Source organism: Heliangelus exortis, chromosome 13, assembly GCF_036169615.1.
Source record: "Heliangelus exortis chromosome 13, bHelExo1.hap1, whole genome shotgun sequence".
NCBI lineage: Eukaryota > Metazoa > Chordata > Aves > Apodiformes > Trochilidae > Heliangelus > Heliangelus exortis.
The window spans coordinates 15,861,878-15,882,935 of record NC_092434.1 but is presented as its reverse complement, the minus strand read 5'-3'; the positions used below and the strand labels follow the sequence as shown (position 1 = coordinate 15,882,935).

Sequence of the window (21,058 nt, the reverse complement as noted above, 5' to 3'; positions counted from 1 at the left end):
CAATTTGCCAGAGCTCTGGTACAGACTCACTGACATGCACATGAACAGGAAGTAAGTTTCCTCATTTTATCTCTTAGCTACAGAACCAGACACATTACTAGTGCCTCAAACCCACCCAAAAAGAGATAACTAAGTCATGAGAGACACATTTTAGCTCAACATGATCTAAAATGGAGAGAGAAGGCACCATGTGAGTGAACTGCAACTTGGAAAGCGTGACATCAGTAACATCTCTCTTAATGCAATGGTTTAGATGGAGCCTAAAGCTAGAGTGCATAATGCCTTGTGATGAAGGGTATTATTTGGTAATCCAATGCTTTATTCATAGGGGTTTGAGAGATTAGAGGAGAATTTAAGATATTGCAATGAAATAGATATTTTTTTTATGCTACAAAGACGTAAACTGCAGTCTGTTTAGGTTTTTTTATTATTTTCTATTATTTACTATTTTGAAGGCTAAAAAAAAGCCTTTATGGTGTCAATATAGAACATCAACTTTAGTGATAACAAGACATCGAGTGCAAAGGTTTAAAATATTTTTATCATTGCAATTATGCCCCCAGAAATAGCAGAGAAACGGAAGAAAATCAACAAATATTGCAATATTAAGGTTACAAAGACAGAAAATTTTAAACTCTTTTTCTTAAAATAAGCTTTCAAATCAGGAAAGTAAAATTTTTCAAGTTCACTATCAGTATCTCAACTGCATTTTTTAAATACATGTACATCACTGAGAGAACAGTTGTTTTTTTAAAAACAGTAAAGCACAGCTGAAGTGATTAAATGACTTGGAAATTACCCTATGGGTAAATTCACATTATCCACAAAAATTCATTAAAACTACTTTTCCCTGAGTCCTGACATTTGCTTGGTCTTTGGTGAATGACATAGTTATATATACCTAAAATTGGATTTTAGAGGAGCAGTGTGCTTAGGCCAGTGTTGATTTCTTGGAAGTTTTATTTCATTATTCTGGGTGTAATTTGAAGCAGAGAAACACAGCTTACACCAATGGCACTGGTGTCAAAACAGCAAAACAGCTGCAGACATGGTTTAGCACTGGATTGGTAGAAGTAGGCTAATGGTTGGACTCTGTGATCTTACAGGTCTCTTCCAAGCAGAAAAATTCTAGGAAAAATTTGTGTGCGAGACTGTGCAAAATGAAGATTGAGAAAAGTGAATGAATTTCCACTTATTCTCTCATCCTTGCTCATTACAAAACCCACAAATGAATCTCTTCTTTCCTCCATGGTCTCATCGGGTTTTGCTCCCACACACACTTCAGGAATTCCTTTCTTCACTTGGTCTCTTTTCCCCAATTATTCCTTTATATGCTTTTCATTAGAGTCTAGTCCAACAGCTAACTACCCTTCTGGAGAAAATACCTACTCCAAAAGGCAAAATACATGTGAACTGTTTCCCATGTTGATTAGATGACTTTAATTACAGAGATGCAGCCATCTCAAAGTGTCAGCAGCTCTAGGGGAGATACTTCCCTGTTCCCATGTGATCACTTCACAGCTTCATGTTTTAACTGAAACCCTGTCATCCTCTACAGGACTCATTCCACGAAGCACTTCAAGATGTAGGGTAAGGGAATTCAAGGAGTACTTACTGGCCTCCACTTAAGTGAACAACAATGTCCAGCTTTCTTAGTAAAAATTTAGCAAAAATGTGATCTGCTGTGGTACGAGAAGTTAACTTAGGTGTATTTCTGATACTGGTGAATAAGGCAGTACCCAGGCAAACTAAGGATTTGTCAGAAGGAGAAAGGAAGGAAGTGTTTTTGCAGACTTGCCATTGCAATGTTCATTTACTGGTTTCTCCCTAAACTTTCTTCCTTCTTCCTAAAAAAGGCCATCAAACGTTGCCTAGCTACTCTGCAGCTTCTCTCTTACATCCGCAGGCTGCCATCAGGCAAGAAGCCATTAGAAACAAAATGTCTACCCTAATTGAACTAACCTGTAAAAAAAAAAAAATTAGGAGGTGTGAATCTACAAGTCTCGCAGAGTTCCAGTGATGTCAGCACTTAATTATGTGTCAGGAGAATAAAAAAGGGAAAATTAAAAAAAAAAAAACCAACAACCAACCACCACTCCCAAAGGTTTACAGATCCTGCTCAAACCTCTAGCACAGTTAGTAAGGAGTAGACTGATGAGGATACAATCTCCATAAAAAGGTATTGAGCACTTGGGCTTAGATTTCAAAAGCTTTTGAAGCCTCTCAGTGAATTTCTGTAAAAGCTGGAGTTGGATCCATACTGGCAAAAGTAGCTCTTGTCTCCTGTATGCAGCCTGCCCACAGTGCATGGGAGGCAGTAATCCTGTTCATTTGATGAAAGGTTGGCTGTAGCTGGTGTAAGTCACTTCAGCAGAGACACTAAGCTTCAGGCTGGCTTATACCTATGGCATCCTATTTACCTTCTCACTCCAAACAGGATTTTTTGTATCAGAGCTGAGAACTGGCTTATGATCAGACTGTAAACCTTGCTCTGTGCTTTACAGTCAAGTGTGGCATGGAAACAGATTCTCATTTCCAAAAGCAAATGATCTCCATTTGGTAGTCACAGATCATATTCCTAGGCCAAAAACCATACCCACACACCTTCTGCTACCTAAACTAAAATGAATTATTAAGTTTTAAACTTAATATTAAAATATGGATTCAATTATGTTAAGGTATGAGAACACACATTAAAAAATCTATATATGTCCAATTTGAAATAATTAAAAACATACTGTTTTTTTTTTTTCAAAATGGCTGAATAAATGAAGCTGAACTAATTACTGCAGAAAACAACCAGCTTTAATATTCCTGTGAACAGTCTTAATTCCACCTGACAAAGCAGACATTACCTGCTTAACACTTTTTTTTGGATAAATGCAGAAGAGATACATCATATCTTTTAAGCATAAAGGAGACCCAGAAAACCTCACCAATCCAGCTCCAAATTCTAAAATACAGGTCTGAAACTTTGTGCATTTTGCTATTTGAATGCAAGTGCACCAATACCAGCCTTTAAACATAAGCTAATGACTTGGATACCTGTCATGTGAGAGCTTCTTAGCAGACCATTTAGTTCTACTTCAGTGTAGGGTGCAAAGACTCACCTAAAAATCTGGAATCCAGAAACATTAATTAATTATTTTTACTCCAGTGGATATAGAAGCAGACAATTTCTCTTGTTTTTTATAGGGACCAGTGACACAAATGTGTCTAAAACTATCATGATTATGCAAACTAAGTAACAACACACCCAAAGCCAGTTATGATCAGCAAGGACATTACTTTAAAAGACAGATTCAAGTGTGTTAGTTGAGATTGTTTTTCAGGAATTCATACCAAAAAGTCCTTATCAGCACAACTGTCTGTTCCTGTACAGGAGGCCCAATCACACATATCCAAATTACCAAACCATATCTATAGCCTTAGGTTCTGGTAAGAAATAGAATCAACAGTGTATCCTTGAATGGCTGAAAATAACATCAAACATTTCATACAGCTTTTAAGTTTTCAGGAAAGCTTTGCTGTCAGGCAAGATTTAGAGGGAAAAAAAATAATAATAAAATCACCTGATTACTTGGTGATCTCACTGAGTACCTGGAAAGCCTTATTTGTTGTACTTCAGTAGTGAGCATAGAAATGCATGAACCTGTGACACTAAGCTTTGTTTATACAATAGAAATGGAATGGGCTGTATTTACAAAAGCAACTTTTACTGTGCTTTTAGCCTTGTATTTTACAGTAGCTGGAGTAATTCAATAATGGCTAAATATCTTTGTAGATGTCTTCTTTACACAAATCTTAGTGAGATGCAACAGCATTGACTTTGGTTGCCCAAGATAGAATTGGAGATAGTATTTTTTGCTACTCATCTTTCACCATCTAAAACCTACAGAGGCATGAGTACAGCCATGCCAAATCCATAAATTGCTTGGGGGCACAGTCTCCCTGTAAAATGAAGACCTGTATTGTCTCAAGCAGCACTTTAAGCCCTCAGGCTTCTGGTTAGTTCAATATGGCTCATCAGACAGAATTATAAAGTAATCAGTTTTCTCTAGAATGGCTATTTTTATACTATTAAAGTAGTACTTAACAGCTGGCAAAGTTATCTTAGCCTGCAGTAAATCCAACATAAATCCCTGCCCATAAATATCTATTCTATTAAAAAAAAAAAATCTCACCTACAATTCTCAAAATAATTTAAAAAGCAAATTAAAATGAAATCCACCTAAATTAGAACACAGCTACTCCTATAAATAAAATTAAAGTACATTTATGTGCTATGTTAGAAAATTGGAAAAACAAATAAAACTAAGTTTTCATGGAAACCCTGAGGACAGACTCCTTCACTCCCTATTTCCTGCTCTTCTGACAAAGGCATATTTCCTCAGGATTCAAGGAGATCTAATTATATCATGAATAATAAAAAAAGAATCAGCATTACTCAAAGCTCAACACATAAATACTGAATCTTTGCCCCAAACTTGTTACTGCACCAACCTGTCTGACAAAAAACCAAAGATCTTGAATTTGAAGTCTTGTAAGATTCAAATGTTGATATGTGCAACAAAAATACTCAGCCTTTCCCAAACAGTTAAATACAAGTTTAATAAAGTTCTCTTTAGAGAAAACCCCAACAGCCACCAGCAGTCCAGAGCACTCTACACATCTGACTTTTCCAATGTGGTAACAAATTCAAGCAAAAATATTTTGTTTATTCATTTACACATCCATGTCACTGTAATACACTGGTAAACTGAAACCAGTGCTCTCATATTTTCATTTTTTGTTAAAAACACATAAGAATAGACAGTTAGCAACATATTTAACATATCCCATTTAATCAGTTTGTACTTTGTCTGTGAGAACACTTGTTGCCATCTTTTTATAAAGCATGGCTGAATTCTGTTCAGATATTAAAAAGCTATTCATCTCTTGATTAATCATTAAGTATTTAAAACCAGATAATCTGTTTGATGGTTTCTCTTAAACACACTCCTAAGAAGCCAGAGAGAAGATTTTGTGCAGGTTTATTCTAGGAAGCCTCATGCCACGTTACAACTACAAAACACATAATAAAACAGTGTTACAGACCTATTTAAACTCTTTTCTGTCTATAATGGAGTAACATTTGTTACACTGGGTACCTCTGGAAAAACTATGAGGAGTTCTTTCAATGTGACTTAAAGTAAAATGTTTAAATGAAATAGCTGTTACTAAATAAATAACCAGAAGCTCTGCACATGAATGCATGGTATTTTCAGATGAGATTTTCCTGCAGGAAATTTTCCATGTACTGGAACACGAGACAAGTCTAAATAAGATCTCAATACAAATTTTACAAGTTAGAGAACCAAAAGCATTGACTCCAAAGTCGACCTGACCCCATCCCTAATATAAACTTGACCTCAGGATTACATTTAGGATGCAAAGCAAGCATCCTATGTCAGGTAAACTTTATTGCTGCAACTGTTAAGCGAGAAGACTACATACACAAATAAAATGTGCTATTCCAGGGCAGAAAACAAAACAAACTGAGTGCATTGAAATGTGGTCAAAACATGGTGAGAAAACCAAAAAAGTATCAATTCTTTTTTTTTACTGTATCTCTGATGCATAGTCACAGTGCAAGCAACTAATTTTACCTTCATAAAGTTTGTTTTTAGTAGCTACTGCACAGCCAATTCTACCACAGGCAGTTAAATGGCATTTTATTTACAAGATCTTCATTGATATATTTGTTAAGTTTGCTCTGCATGGTCTATTAGTTTCAAAGAGCATCCTTAGACATGTAAAATACCTGTATAATTTTTTAGCTTAATAAAAGTGCTAAAAATTGCAGCATTCACAGAGCACAGTCTTTGTTAAGAACAATGCCTAAAGCTGGAAGGACTTCTGCTACGTCTTCCAAACCAACATAGTCTTATCCTGCCATTATACAAACTCACTTTGCTTTGTGTTTCACTTCAAAATTCAATTTTTAAGAGTCGTTTTGTAGAGCAGAAAAATGTTTCTAAAAAAGTCAGTTGTCTTTACTAGAAAAGCAGTCCTTCATGTGCTCAATGCTATGATCTTGGAAGTGAACTTCAGCAATGAAGTGAAATTCATATTCAGGCTAAGTTTGCATTATTTGCTGCATGTAACAAGATAGTTGTCAAAGAAAAAGGTTTATGGTGTGGAAGGCTTCTTTCTCATGCTTTTCCTCTCCTGGGCTTTGAGTCATCTCATCCCCACTACAAACCTGAAGCTGGCACATACCAAATCTGAGAGTGTGTTATGACCAATACAGCTTCAGTCATGAAACAGCAAAGCAATTTTTTTTAGGTATTAGTTGCATTTCTATGTCTGCTGACTGTCCCATGTCTATGCTACACTCTGCAGAACATAATTTGAGTATTTCAAGTAGAGATACTATTTCTTTGTTGGCCATGGCTTCTGCCACTATGTTGCCTTCAACAGCACTACTCCCAGAGGTAAATCTGCATTAGTGAACCAAATACCTACTGGGAAAGTATCAGAGCACTGTTAGACAGAATGACATTATTTATTTAATTCCAATTATTATGCATCCCAAATTTTCTAAGATTTGAGGTGATGTAGAGGGAACATACTTTTAGGTCTTATATAATTCATCCTGATCACTTAAAGAGTTTCTTAAAACAGCATTCCCTAGATGCCTGGTTGTGAAGTGTTTAATGAGGTATACATAAAGGGTGTAATAACCATAATGGTGCTATAATGAGCTTTGCTATCAACAGGAGTCAAAGTACAGTAGATTTTATCTCAAATAATTATTTCTATGTGCAGTAAATGCACCAGAAAAACTGAGAAAATAAAGTCTTTGGATTACCAGTAGTGAAGGGAATTCACAAAAGGTAAAAAATTCAGAATAAAAAGTGAAGTTATATAAATCTGACAGGGGTTGCACTGATAAACCAAGAGGCCAGAGGCCTCATGTAGTGACACAGGGCTACACACTGCAGCACAGGAAGCACAACTTCAAATTCCAGTGCATCTTCCTGACAGGAAACTATTTGACACCATGGAACTAGATGACAAACTTTCTACACCAAAAGACCATCTCATTATAAGATAATCAAGAGAAATAAGTGCCTTAGCTATGAATAGCAGTCACAAAGATACCCATGAGCCAGCATGATCCACATGCAACACAAGTACCCCAAAGTCAACAACCTTCTCCTAGGGAAAAGAAGTCATTGTTTACAGGGCATGTTCATTCACTCTTGAGCCCTATAGACAAAACAACCACAAAGCTCCTGCTGATAAATTTTCTAGTAAGTGTTGTCAAACTCTAGAGGGCATTTGCTGAAATCACTGAACTTGCAGAGGACACTGAAAGCAGGTACCACCAGCTGGTTACACTGTTCATCCTGGCTAACAGGATTATTCATCTGTTTTGAGGGAAAATACCCCAGGGTAAAAGCCCATTTGGGCTCAGAACAAGACCTTTTTTTGTTATTTTAGGGTATGCTTCAAACAATACACTTTAAAGCACAGATCTCTGCTCATCAGTACTAGTGCTAAACCTTAAAATTGAGTAAAGGACTTGAATCACACTGAATGTAAGATGCTTGCTTTCCCTTTATTGCTACACAGAAAAAAGTGATGCCACCTGCAAATTAAATAAATTTCACAGCTGCTGATTGACCAGCTTCTGTCACCAAGACTCAAGGGACTTGGATACGGGTGTCAGATATCACAAACTCCTCCAGGGGAGATCTATTACTGAACTTTTCTTCCTTACTTTGATTTCATTTCAAAAAAAGGCATGTTAAAAATAACATTAGAAATACTAGAAACTGAGTACATGCAGATGTAACAGTAACACGTAGGCAAATCAGACAGAATTGAACTAATACAACTTCTGTGGATCACCCCCAAGCCCAACCACAAGAAAGCATTGAGGTGAATTACCTGATCCTTATTCCACTGGGTTTTTTAAGCCTAAATGGATAGGGATGACACTAATCTGAAATAAAAACTCACTTACAAAAATTTAGGGCTTAATATATGGTAGCACAAATAGGAATAAAAAGTTGCTCTTAATAACGCTTATGGAAGGCTTTAAAAATTAATAAATATATGAACTCTATTCATAACTCTATCACTACTAAGTAATTTTTGGGATATATAAAAATTGTATTGCCTTAGAAGCTAACTCACAAAGTACAAAATGAAGCAACCTTCCCAGACAGGCATGAAGTAGTCAAACCATCTCATATCAAACTAGCACTGTCATTAGCATACAAGCCAATCCTTAAAAACAAAATACTGAATATCCTCAATCTGAACTCACCTAGAAAAGAGCTGCTGTTTGTCTGAAGCAACACCCTTGAGACTTCTCAGGAAGCAAAACATAGAGTAGCAGTCATCAGCTGTAACTCTAGCAACAACAGGGAGAACAGTTGAGGAGTATTTGATATTGTGCCTCATATGAGGAGGCTGCAAGCTGATGAGGTTTAACTACTGTAATTTCAGTTTTAGATGGTGAGGCTAGGACAGACTTTATACCCTAATTCAATGAAAAAAATTATCTTTATAAATGGATAATCTAGGCAATGTTCTCATCAAATACTCAAAAGCAATAATAATGCAGATCATGTGACTTAACTTTCTATTTTGCTTAATAATGCAAACCTGTTAGTCCTAGTTTTTAGTGAGGTACTAGTTATTGGACATAATATGTCACCAATTTTTCCTTATAGTCTGTGACCACATCTTTCTTTCCCTTAGAAAAATCCTTTCACTGATTTCTATTTCTTCTTGTTTGAAGGAGCATATCATCACCAGCACCATTATTATTACCATCATCATCATTTCTTCTTTACGGAAATTCCCAGAGCAGGAACAGATTCAATACACACCTACACAAAAAAAAATGATCACCAACAAAAGACTTTACCATTCTCGCAGCAGGAAACCCAAATCTTACAAACTGCCTTGTTCTTCCCTCTGCCTAACATCTTCTATTTCAAAGCAAATATTCCTGCATCTGCCACATGTCCCTTAGCAAGCTGTGGGACATCTGTGTGCACTTCCTCAGTCATTGCCCAACTTCCCCATCAAAGCTGACTTCCCTGCTTGAGCTCTGTGCTCTGTTAGACCTTGAATAACTCTCAGCTCTAAAACTCAGCTCTTCATCCATAGATCAGCAGAAAAGCAGCTGGTAATCCAACTGCTGGGAACAGGTCATCAGCATGATTAGCATATTAACAGCTAGGCCAAGGTGCAAAACTTAGATATTCTTTCAAAGGTTAATGAATTGGCTCAATATGTACTTCAGCACTGATTATTTCCAAGAAACTTGTTAAAGGGCATCACTTGAATTTTAATTCAAGTTATAATTTTAATCTGACCAGTTAATATAAGTGTTACCTGCTTGTCATTAACATGCTTGCTCCTGTTCCTGTTGTAACCTGCTTGGATTTGTTCACATTAACTGCATATGGTGTCACTGATTGAATTCCCTGGGAAAGGACACAATACTCATAAATGACTAATTAACTCTCAGCTTAATGATTCTAAATTCCCAATTGTTATGTCAGTATATATGTATATTACATGATATATAGATTCTGTACTTGGTTCACAGATAAAGGTCAAGCCAAGAGCAGACCACAGTAGCCTTAACTATTTAACATTAAAATTGCACACTACTTAATTTTATATTGACTTGGCCACCCACCCAGGTAATTTTCAGACAAACCAACTAAATAACTGCATACACCCCAAACATCCATTTGGAAGAACATATATTAATATATTATTCACTGTGAAGTGTATACTGGAGTACTCCAACAAACTGTCATTACAAACAGATGAAAGAGCATCAGTTCCAAAGACCTAAAGACTAAGGGAAATAAAAGGTTTATACAGCCTACCTGCTGCTACACAAAAGTGTTTTTTATTTTATTTTATCTTTTATTTAATACTTCTTTGGCTAGCATTTATGTCTTTTGTAGAGTAATCTGCACCTTACAGCCTGAAATCTTTGAGGACTTTTTAGAAATGCATCCCCAGAAAGATCAGATCCTTGAGGTAGAATTGCTTGACTCCTGGAGTCATAATGCCCCATGCACCAGTTTCTTAGCAAAAGCAACCAGCTACAAGAGCTGAGGCCATTATGTAAATGCAGAGACCTGGGATGATTCTCTCAAAATTAATACTGCCTAATTGTTCATGGGAGTACAGCAAGCAGAAGAATTAAAAGCAAAGAATTCTTCCAAATTCTTCCTATCTCTTACTGAGGGGAAATAAGAAATGTTAAGGCCAACTCATCCCAGCCTCATTATCTTCTAAGGAGAAGGGGTTCTGTATGCTGGAATGTGCTTCATGGTAATTTCTGGGGTTATTATTTTTAACTGAAGGAGGTTTGTTCAAATCTGCTGAAACTCCTCAAGTTGTATCTGATATCACACCCTGAGATAAAATTCAAAGTACTGTTACCACTCGGCTCAGTCTACTAAATACTGTCCAAGAGATTATTTAAATCTACTCCTCATCTCCTGCAGATGCAAGACATGAATTTCTCAAGAGAGAACCCTTTGAATGCAACCAGCAAAGCAACATGAAACAATAAGAAACAACAGTGAAGAAACAGGCAATATATTCATAAAAATAACACAGGAAGCTCCCCAAAAAGAAATAAGTGCTTGCTTAACCAGTATGATTGCTGCCTATCTTTCACAAGAACAGTGCTGTTAGAATATCACTTGGAAATTCTGTACTAAATGCTATTTACCATTTTTTAGTGTTCAGTAGTATGCACTGTTAGATTTATTGTTTTATCTGCTTGCACTGGAAATGCTAAACATATTTTTTTTCTAGCAATACAGTTTTTAAAACTGATGTAGATGGAAACAGGCAGAATAAACCCTATCAGTATTGAAGTTAGGCAGTGTGTGAGAGATAAAACAGTATCTGCTCCTGTTTGTGCAGTGGTGTATTTCTTTGCAAGGGCTAGGAAAGAACTGGCCTTGACAGAAGTGGTCTGCATAATGAAGGGAAAGACAGGGCTCTATAATCAAGTGAGAAATACACAGGGATTTTAAATTTATTTTAATTTTTTTTTCCTTTTTTTTTTTAATTGCCACCAGTTTTAATATTCTGGAATTTTATCTAGTGTTCTCTACTTCCTGTATCATTTCATGACTTGATGGAAGCATGAGGAAACCTAAGTTATTTTAATTAAGGTTTGATTTGCAACTTAAAGAAGTTTCTATCCTACTGCTCTAACTGTATATTACTATAATTTAAAAAGGCATTTTAAAAGTATGTACATAATTTGTTATTATTGTAAATTAAGTAAGCATAGGTACTATATAAAGTAAACACAACACTTGGAATCAAATCTTAGAGTCTCAAAATTCCCAGCCAAATTAATAAAGCTTTAGCTGAGCTCTACCTAAATAAGAGCCAGAAGAAATAGTCACAATTACCAGGTACCAGCTACTCTTAGTAATAAATAACAATGGTTTTAAATCATTCTAATGCATATGGTTTTATTTTACAGGATAAATTAAAGTCTTCTCTGGGTATCTCTGATCATCATCTGAAGGTAACACTTAAAATACATTCAAGATACACCAGAATGAGCTGAATAATCTGCACAAGCAAGAAATTTAATTGCTTAAAATCCATAAGCAGGTAAGTTTTAAGAATAGAGTTATGATAAGCAACCTAACCTGACTTTAAGGTATTCTACTACTCAAGCACAACCTGTTCCTAACACCTCAGCAGATCAGGAGGGAATACACAGTTGTAGCCAAGAGTAGACCAACAGTCACATCAGTCTTTACTTGTGTATTTCACTCTTGTAAGTCACCTTTTATCCTTGGATTTCTGTTAGCAGCACAAATCTGAGCAAGTGGGAGCTGTACAGATCTAAAGACAGAATTTGTCCATGAGCCCTATCTGTGTTCTGCAGGAGCAGATCATGACACTTAGGCAACTTTGACAGTAATGAAGCCAAAAGGCAAGAACAGGGATACAAGTGAAAAAAATTAATTAGGTGCCCTAGAAAACCTGCCTTCCAAAGGGAACTTACTCTGTACATTGCTAACCATGCTCATGACTTTTCTCTCCTAACCTTCACCTATGTGAACTGATGAGTGTGTAGGTGTGCATGAACTTTCATCTATATATATTTGCATTTATCAACTGTGACAGCAGAACTGTCAAGCTATAGTCACTTATGTAAGAGCTGCAGGGAAGAACTGGTAGATTTATTGTAGAGCACAGGTGCATGTTTAACAGTACCAGTCTATCCTTCTCCACGGCATTAAATTATTTCTTTCAGATAAGGACAAAGTACTTTATGAGACAAAATCTTTGTAAAAAGAACAAAAAAAGAATTTAAAGTAATCACAGGTAAAAAGAATACAAAATATCTGAATCGCAGTAGAAATAACTCTCTACTGTGTATAGAGATTCCCAGTGAGGAAGGGTCTGGAAGGAATAATCTCACACATTAATCTCTTCTGGAGATAAATTCAATATAGCATTCACCTCTGAGGATTAAGAAACTCCAAATACACAGGGTATGCATCCACCCACTCATTTTCTCCCAAATATGTAAGAATTATATGTCTTTCAAGCAACAATAAGACAGAAACAAGAATCTTGCTTTTTTTGAAGTCATTAAGGAACTGAACAGCCTCCTCCTATTAAAATGAACTGAAATGCTGTGTAAGGGGTGTTGATCTGCATAATGTTATGGTAACACATGCTGATTCTTTCTCTGAACAAAAGGTGCTGTTTTTCCAAATTAACTTGAAATCAATCCACTAAAAATTGCTTAAAAATAACTGCTGCTTAGCATCTTTTCATAACTGTTAGTTTATATTCGTCTTGAAGATAAAGTTAATTTTTACTATGAAATTACACATCCCTTGTAACTCAGAATGAATGATTTGTGCTTTGGATAACCATTCAATAGCCTTCATGTCCCTTCCAAACTGATAAGATATTTACATAGAGTCTGTCTGCCAATTATTGGCTCATTTTTGCTTTCAGAAATGCAGTTGTCAATAAGTAAACTGCAAAAATTTCTAAGCCTTCTGAATCCTGTTAATTTTAAGTGTTTCTGTTTTTTTTTTTTTTCCTTGCAGTTTGTATGCAATTCATTACACTTCAGCTTTTCTTGGCCCCAGTAAAAGCTGAAACAGTATTTTACTTCTTAATTAAAATTGGTTTTTACTTTGCTCTAAGGTTCCGGGAAATGCTTTAATCTTTATTGTCAGACAGTGAGGGAGAGTACATTAAAAAAATTACTCTGTGGGCCTTTCTGCACCAGTTCTATTGCTCTGTTGCCTACAATTGTGAGGGCTTTGTGTCTGATAACCCAGATGGTTCCTTCTAGTCTTACATCCCTCGAAAAGGACACCAAGTACTGCAAATTGATGCCACATGGCATACAGAAATAAACTCTTTAAAATGTCATACAGTTATTGAGCAAATTTTAGTCCCATTAATTTCACTAGATGAAAAATACCATTTCAAATGCAGTGTTAACAAGCTCTAAAATCAGAAAATTAAGCTAGCTCTATTATTAAACAACAAAGGCATAAACACAGCATATCTCCCTTGGATCTGCAGCAGAAGTAGTGTGATTATTGATAATATATGCAATCTTGACAATATAAAAAAGAAACATTTTTTTGGACATGATGATCCTAATAACAGTCACCCAGATGTATTTTTGTGTGGAGATGAGTATTTGAGAAATACAAGTAGAGCAAACTTCCATCACTACTTTAATGATCTATATCTTGTTCTCAAAGGTTTCAAGCTTTTTTGCAGCCAACAACTGTCTTTTAATGACATGAAACACAAATGATTTTGTATTAGGAAACTGAGTTTGTAGCCCAAGAGTAGCACTGGTTCTTGTACAGATTCTAACAGTTCATGGAAGTTAAGATGCTCAAGACTGTTTAAAAGTATCTCAAGACTGTAAGAATTTTCAGGTAGATTACCCTGACTACACAACAAGCATCACCAACCAACCAACAAAAACCTGATGGCAACAGAACATAAATAAATAAAGTAGGTATCCAAGCCAACATGATTTTAAAGCTACCAATAAGCTAGTAAGGAAACCTAAGAAGCAGAGCACCAAGTCCAGTTTGTAATAAATGTGGAAACACCCACTAGAAAATTTAATATGTATTAATGTAACTGTCACCCAGGAACTAGAGCACTGCTCTCAGTTATCTTTTTTAGGATACCCTGCTCACAACCCATCCAGATCAAGTATGCCAATGTTCATTACAGCCTCCTTGTTGCTAAGAATGCATTTGGGAAAGCATGAGTTTGTAAGCAAGCAGGTGTTAGATTAAGAATGTTTGTTGTGAAATTGTGAAACCAGTATGAATTCTTATCAAAGGCTTTCCAGTTGAAAAGCTTTTCCAAGCCACCTTTGTTTTCACATGAGGGAATTTTAAAAGGCTCACAGAACAGTGTGGTGCTCAAATGCCTTTTATAAATGTCTTTGATAGAAAGGCATCAGGGAAGTTATTCAGTGTTAAAGCTCTGACTTTTTACAGCATTACTAATCAGTGCTTTGTTCCTCCTCTGCAAAAACAGCAACATAAATTTACCCAGTTTCTTGGAATTAAGAATGAAATGTATCCTTCCTAACACACAAACCATCAAAATTGAGACTTTCTGGTCTCTTCAGAAGTCAATAGCTCAAAGAAGGCTTCATCTTAATAACACTTGGGGCTGGGAAAACTTAATTCTGTAGCAGTTTTTAACAGTGGTAACAATCCTATCCCTTCCTTCCACATGCAGGAAGATGTAGGTAGATAAAAAAATAAAAATCAACCAACAGATAAAAATGAAATGGAACATGAGAAATCCTTGAAAAGCATCTGCAACAAATGTTAGTGGGAAAAAGAAACCACAGCAACAAACAAGAAAAGCAAACTTTGCCCTAGTAAAAAAATTTTTCACAAGTTTCCATGGGTAAGCAGCAGGCAGTCACACTCACTGGGTGAAGCTGCTGAAGAATTACGTGCTGTTTGGGTATTTGTGAGTAAAATAATCCACTGAATAATTTCACAGGATACAGTAAGATTCCTGTCATCACGAGAACAAAAGCTCAAGTGCTGGATAATTATGATTAAAAGACAAATAATCAAAGATATGACAAAAAGTGTTATGCCTGAAACAAGTAGAGGAACAGAAATTATTTTTGAGGGTCTTGAATCCACTGGCTATGGCTGAATGAGTAAACAGGATGACAATGAAGAATCAAACCAGCAGTTTTAAGAAACATACTGGTATGATTTTTTGCAAATTAGTATTACCATCCAGTTAGCTTGAATTTTTAAAATGAAAAAACAAATAAAATGGAAAAAAAAAATTATGTAAAAAATCTAATGAAAATTAAGTTTATCAAATTCCCATGCATTTCACCACCTTCAAGAGATTTTCAGTAGAAACATTCATTTGAAAAGGAATATTCAATTTTAAGGTAAGTGCTAACTAGGGGGACAAGCAAGGATATGTAAAACTGAAGGACCTTAAGGCAGTTATGCACTTTCTATTGGAGTAGTGTGTATGTGTGGACATGGAAGTTTATCTTACTGGATGTAGGATTATTCTGCCTCTGGGGAGGAAATTGCCTTATTTTTCACATGAAATATATAAATAAATACAAATATATTTATGCAATAGATTTACATATATGCATATATGCACACACACACACACGTATTATTCTTAAACACATACTTTCCCTATCTTTTCGTTTGCCCAAAACAATTTAGAAGTCTGATCTAGGAAGATGCTTTTCCCTTTTTTTCATTTTCATTTGAATTTTTCCTGTAGGATCCTAAAAAAATAAATCTTGCTCAACTGTTAAGGTAAAGCCTAACTAAGGCTCTGTAGAGAGACATGAATTTCAAAGGAGTACTTAATTCAACACAAAGAACACATACTCCAAAGATAAGCACTGTTTTTGAAATGGGTATTCCATCTGCCTTAAAGATCAGCTTTCATGAAATGAAAGTGTGAACTATTACTCAAATTTATGCTTCAATAATTTTGCACAGAATAATAATTACATAAAAAGTACACAAGCTTGGGTGAAATAACATTTTGAAATCAGAAAAAAAGAAAGTGAAAATGTGTTTGACTCTACCTTTTTGTGACATTAATTTGCTTCACAATGGAGGGTTTTGCAGCACATGAGTGAGGAAGAATCTGAGTACAAGATCATACTGGTGCCACATCTTCCCTTAAACAAAAATAAAAAATCTTATTTCACCCTTCCTTCTGTGTTCTGAGACATACTGTGATCTCTTTTACCTAATTACAGGAATGCAATGAGTTGCAATTAATTTTCGAATCTTAGTCTCCTGGTTGTGTTCTCAGAAGGGTATCTAATCTCAGTTGCTCTGAAGCTGTACTATTATATCACTTAAAGCATTGCATGGAGAAGGGAGTATGGAGGAGGAAAGAAAGATCAAGGATTATTTTCTAAGGATGCCTTGGACAGATAAAGAAACTAACTGTGATCTATCAGACTGTTTTTTATCTGTACCTGAAAGCCATTTCAGTCCTTACCTTTAGACACCTACCTTTGCCTGAGAATTCATGCTGAAAGCTACCTTTAGGGTTTAGAATTCAAGAAAGAAGCTTATTGGAATGAGCTGTTTAAAGATACTCTCTTGCTTGGTTAAAATTCTGACAATCTCACCCTGTTGGCCTCCAGAGAGCTAAAAGAATCACAGGGAGAAAACAAGAGAGAAACACCACCAAACAAGCTGTCATAGCATTGGTCAATTGGTTGGTTACCAGAAAGCTGATGATGTATTACAATATTTACTTCCTTCAAGCAACCTCAGCTTCTTTCCACCTTATCATTTCAATCTCTTTTAAAGACTTCCTAAGTTCACTACCATCACTCCACAACAGTCATTAAACTAATGATTTTTTCACTTTCCCAGCTTCATCCACTGATTCATCAACATGGTCATTTAGCTTCTTGTCATGGATAGGATCAATGACCAACACACCAGTTTGAAGGTGGGTGTTCTACCCACTGTCTAGGAAATATTAGCTCATATCCCTTCAGTACACAGCACTGCATATAGTGAATATTAGTCCAAACTTCCCCAGTACACAGCAGAAGGCAGTGAAATCACTTGGAGAAAGATGCAAAGGGAAAACAAAATCCCCAATTTTTGAAAGAGCACTCAAATACACAGGGAAAGGGGAGGTCCCCATTTCCTATCACTGGACAATAGGACAATGGGAACAAAGGTGTAAGAGCAGAGTTCTCCAAAATACACCTGTATCACAAATTCCATCTGTTTATATTTGGGAGGATTCTTAGGTAAAGCTGCTAGCAACTTTTTGCCTTCTTTTACCCAACTGCACTTAACCCTGATAGGTTAGGATAGAGGTCAGAGGACCACCAAGCACATGGTTCACTTTAAAAGGATTACAAAATAATGCCAAGTGTTGAATGTAATACCTATATATACTAAATAACATTTGAATTATTATGGTATGTGGTACTGAAGTCAAAGCTTTGCTCTGACATCTAGATAAGCACCAGCTGTTAAGTTTGGAATTGTCACATTGTCACTTAGCACTCTTTACTATTACCCTTTAACATTCTTAGTTTCTTAACCCATCTCAAAATCACTTAATTCATGCAAAGTTTCCAAGTGGTTCCAAGGTAACACTGGTAACAGCTAAATACTTGGAATCTATCTTGGGATTAACAAGCTTTCTCACCACATAGCTTGTTATATTTCTTGTCTCCTTGGCCTAGTTCATGATTTATCAAACATTCAACTAAGACTGAACTTCAGATCATTTTAATAATTATTAGAACATTGACAGGCTATTTCCTTTCAGTGAACAGTGGTGAATTCAAAGGTCTTTTCCGCTCCTCAAATGTTACATCAACTCCAGTACTCAGATTGTACTGAAATTGAAGAAGGTCTGTGAAGACCTGTGAAGAAGGTCTACATAAAATTAGATGTTATATGTTATATAAATCTGAAGTTTATTCAGTTACATTTAAGAAGAGTAGGAAACACTGGGAGATCAGGAAAAAAATTAGGATTCCAGTGAAATGTGGAAACAACTAGAGATCATAAGAGGTTATGCTAAATAGTGATATTAGAAGATTTTGTCAGCATCATAGCTGAGGATTCAAGGGACAAAGGAGAGTTTTGGAAAAGAAAAGAGCAAAGGAAGAGAGTGAAGTCTAATATATATCTAGGGGAGATTATACAGCTGCAGAAACTAAAACCTGGATTTGAATTTTTGAACTGTCTTTGACACATTGTCCTCCTTATACATCAATCAAGTCAAACCACAAACTGTCTAGAATCCCCTGACAATGATAAGGCCCAACAGAATCAATTTATATGAGTACAGTCATCACAGAATGGAGAAGCCATGCTGGCAAAATACACAATGTAAAATGAAGGGTTAAAATTAGATAGGCACAGGTCACATGTTACAGGGATTTTATCAGAAAGTAGAAAAAAATACTTTTATTTACTGACTACATGGAAAAGCATCCAGGGACCTATTGAGAACCTTATTATTCACCTGGTTTTGCAAACAAATACTGCAGAAAGAAAACATTTGTTTACATACATATTCCTGATTTTTTTTTTGTTGAGTAAAAATCATGAAAAATTTATTAATTCCTCTACTTCTATTTTAGTAGGTGGAACCCAACTGTTAAAAATTTCACCTGATGGGGAGTATGACAACTGGGGGAAAAGCTCAGCATGTTTCCAACATGAATAGGTCAAGTGCTTTCAGAATCCAGCAGTAAAAACTAGGAATCTTGACAAGCACTGCAATCAGAATGCTAATGGAACAACACGTTGCCATCACAATACTGACAAAAGAGGTGAAATGCTATTATCATTTGTCATTTCTAAAACCTGCATGCCCAATTGTGCATACAAACACTGGCACAGTGTTACCTTCAGGGAGAATAAATCCACAAGAGCATAAGCACAAGTAAAACACAGTAAAATTAATATATAAACAAGTAAATGAGAACAATCCCACTACATGAGTTCTCCTTGGTAGTTTGCAATGTGGTAGACATTGGAAAAAAACCCAAACAACCTGGGATAGTGTTTTCAGCTCAAATGTAATCTTTTCCTTTAAAAATCACCAGCTTAGACTTCCACTTTCTACACATTCATGTTTAAGTTCTTTAGAGAATGCCAAAAGACAGAATATCTAATAATATCTCTTCCCCAGGTCAGCCTTTTTATAATGAAGACTTAAATCTTCATCTCCTTAAGTAGATCACCTCATATTCTGCATCCTTTTATCTCATCAGCTCTCCTATCCAAATTTAAGATTACTTTTACTACCAATATTTTTTTTCATTTTTTATATATTTCCTTCTTTCTTTCTCCATTACAATCATTCATATTTAATTTAGCTACTGCTGTATATTTTGATAGACTGTTATATGAACATACTGTGAATATCAAAGACACTGGAATTACTTGTATGTGTATTATTTTAATTCTTTAACATAGTCACTACACTTCTCATAGCTAAACGTGTTCAGTAGCATTAATGTAAAACAGCATTAAAGAATGACAATTAGATAAAACTTCCAAGTACTCTGACAACTAACATTGCCAAAATAAAATTTTAAGTACTGGTATGAAGACAACATCTCTCAATTTGGTTCTTTTGGCACTGCATTACCAGTACCAACAAGAATGTAAGACATTCAGATGGTAGAGGTATTTTTCTTTTTGTCAGTAGCTAGCAAGATCTAATAGAAGGACCAACCAGCTATCCCAACAGCAAAAGCAAGGCATCAGGCAGCACTGAGATTTGTCAGACAGTGTCACAGGAAAAACTGGAACTACTTCCCTGTGATACCAGAAATTCCATGCACAATAGAGAGGTCTTAATTATTTTCTCGGACACATAGTTCAGCTCCAGCATTTTTTGCTTGGGCAGTAATTAAGTGAGGAAAATTTTATTCTTACATTTCAGAACTGCATGAAGATACACATCAGACTTTACTGTTATCTTGGGAAGTCCTAATCAAACTCTGCTGCACTGTCTTAAACTATTAAAAAAATTCCTATGACAGCAACCCATTGCCAGTTTAATACTGCTGGTAACATTTTTACTATAATCCCTACTGCCAGAACTGGATGATGATCAACTGTGTCTAGGTCCTTTTTAACCTATTCTTTGTGATTTTCTCCTTTACTCTTCCCTTGCAAATCCAGGCCTACTTAGTAACATACAATCTCCATTTTAAGTACATCTTTCAGCCTGAAAGAAGCTCAGAACACACAGCTTAGTGCATGAGCACACACTAGGATCAAGATGCAAACTTCAAGTGTCAGGTCTTTATTTGGCAAATGAATGCATCACAGGAAAAGTCAAGTGAAATTCTGAAAATCTTCCTGAAGAAAATGGGACTGGATAAAGGGCACAGATATACTGAAGAGAAGGCATCTGTTTATAAACTAGATGTTGTAATATACTTTCTATTTTTACAACACAGTTAAGGTTAATATTTATGAGGCACACTTTCAATCAGGTGGTTAATTTCCGCACTCAGACAACCTGATGTGTTTTAATTCAGAAGCTCATCTTCACTTACCCAGCAGAAACCCAAGCTCATTTCCTGTGTAGTGGAAGGTAGATGCAGTGCACAGAGGTACCATTTGAATGTTTCCAACCGTTCTGCCTGATAATGCATGATCAAAAGATTAAAGTATCCTCTGTGATCTTATTTCCTATGATTCACAAATAAAAGCATTAACAAAAAACATTAACCACTAGTTAGAATTTTCAGATTAATTTCAGATGCACATAACTCATCTAGTTGTCATGTCCTGCTGTTGCCTGACTCCTTCCCATTGAAGCAGCTGCAAAAGCTGTATTAATCTCTACAGAAACCAAAAGTATCCATATTGTTTCACAAAGCTATTACATTCAAAGCCTACTCAGTTCATTGGCTAATATAACCAAGTGAAAGATTTTTGAAAAACAATCTTCCTCCAAC

At 35.7% G+C, this 21,058-nt stretch overlaps 1 protein-coding gene and 1 long non-coding RNA gene across 2 annotated transcripts in view; one reads left to right on the top strand and one right to left on the bottom strand.

Moving 5' to 3' along the window:
* The window catches only part of SMPD3 (sphingomyelin phosphodiesterase 3), a 93,169-nt gene that overhangs the window by 30,317 nt on the left and 41,794 nt on the right, over window positions 1-21,058 (bottom strand). The window lies entirely within an intron of this gene.
* The window catches only part of LOC139802140 (uncharacterized), an 84,678-nt gene that overhangs the window by 41,203 nt on the left and 22,417 nt on the right, over window positions 1-21,058 (top strand). The window contains exon 3 of the long non-coding RNA XR_011728527.1: window positions 11,537-11,670. This is a non-coding gene — a long non-coding RNA (uncharacterized lncRNA). The remainder of the gene's footprint in view (window positions 1-11,536; window positions 11,671-21,058) is intronic.